Below are 1,817 nucleotides of genomic sequence, written 5' to 3' on the forward strand. Positions count from 1 at the left end.
CCTCCTTTCCATTGCCCTGACATATCCTTATGCCTAGAGCTAGGGAGAAGCACTGGAGGACCATTGTGCTAGCCTGTAAGTCATTGCCTCACATGGTGGTTCTCCAAGCAGGCTTTGCTCTCTCACCCAGAGCTTCTCACTCAGTCTACATAAATAAAGCAGTCTTTAAACAAACGTCACAAACAAACAAAAGCCTGTAGTCCTGTCCCAGACACTGGGAGGGGTCCTTGTAGCTCTGGCCCTAGCACAGCAATCTGCCTCCTCCATGCAGCAAGCAGTTCAGACAACCTCTTGTCTCTGGCTTACAACTATTCCCCTAGTAGTTCACTGACCTGCTGCTCTTTTCTCTGGGGTTTTGAGCTCCCACCCAGCAACTCCTTTATCAGCATTCTCCTGAGCATCTACCCAGCAGGGATAGCTGCCCTCTCTTAAGGAGACAGACCAATTCTGGTACACAGCCCTGTGTTACGTAAAGAAGTCCCCTTTACCGAAGGTACAGGAACATGCTATCAATGGCACAAAAGGGCCAGAGTGAGCCACAAAATCAAGCCTATCCTTTCCTAATGGTGATTCAGTTTCAGTGATCATTTACTAAGTGTAGAATGGGAGATTGCCAGCAGTACTGAGCATTAGAGCTGTGCAAAGCTTCAGTCCCTGATTCAATTCGGCAGAGATTCAGCCCCATTTAGTGGCTGAAACTCTGAATCTGAATTGAATCAGAGGACCCTTTAATCTCTCTGAAATGAATCGGAACCTTCTGAATCGATTTGGAGAGATTCAGAAAGATTCGGAGATTTGGACTTAGAGACAGCTTTAAAAGTTTTTTCTACATACCTCGAGGTAGCAGGCAGTTCATGAATGCTGCAATGCTGGGGCACGTAAATGTCCCACAGAAGTACCGGGGGCTACCCAGCGTGCTCAGCAGCAGACCTGGAAGTGGACCAGAAGCACTTCCAGTCCACTTTCGGGTCTGCTGGGGAGCACGCTGAGGGATCGCCCCCATGCCCTTCAGGCTCAGTGACTGGTGCCTCCTGGGTCTAAGGGGGCACATGGGGTCACCCCATGGCCGATCATTGAGCTGGAGAGGCACAGGGGGCCCCCCCTGAGTGCTCCCCGCAGACCTGGAAATGGACCAGAAGTACTTCTGGGTTCGCTGCGGAGCACATGGAGCCCCCCCACACACACACATACACACACACACTCCTGTGGGATGCTCCATGCGCCCCAGCATTGCAGCAATCATGAGCCTCAAGGTATGTAGAAAAAACTTTTAAAGCTGTGTCTATGTCCAAATCGCTGATTCTCCAAATCAGCATCGAGTCTTCAGATTTGACCAAATTGAATCAGGGACAGTGATCTGAACTAATGAATCGAATCACTGTCCCTGATTCAGGCCAAATCTGAATCAAATAGGGCCTGCTTCACACACCCCTACTGAGCATGAACAGTGCTCTGGGTGCCTGGATTTCCCAACAGTAGTAGCAACCACCACCCTTTTGGCCTAAAAGGAGTTTTAGAAGACACCAGGAGACCAAAAGTTTTAGAGTCTGCTATTCCCCTGGCTGTGTCATTCACTCTGTGTACTTTACAACACTTTTTACTGAGCACGGCCTCAAAACTCTGACTCTAGTCTCCAACTGGCACATAGACTTTAAGTACATTATTACATATTATTAGTTCTGCAAGACCCCTACCTCGGTCAATGTGAATCTCACTATAACTAAGGTAGAAAGTTGCAGGGGGAAAAAAAGCATTATCTTGACTGAGAGGGTTAGGAGCTATTTCATAGTTTCATAGTTGGTAGGGTTGGAAGGGAC

This window comes from Gavialis gangeticus, unplaced genomic scaffold, assembly GCF_001723915.1.
Source record: "Gavialis gangeticus isolate Ggan-Ray unplaced genomic scaffold, GavGan_comp1, whole genome shotgun sequence".
NCBI lineage: Eukaryota > Metazoa > Chordata > Crocodylia > Gavialidae > Gavialis > Gavialis gangeticus.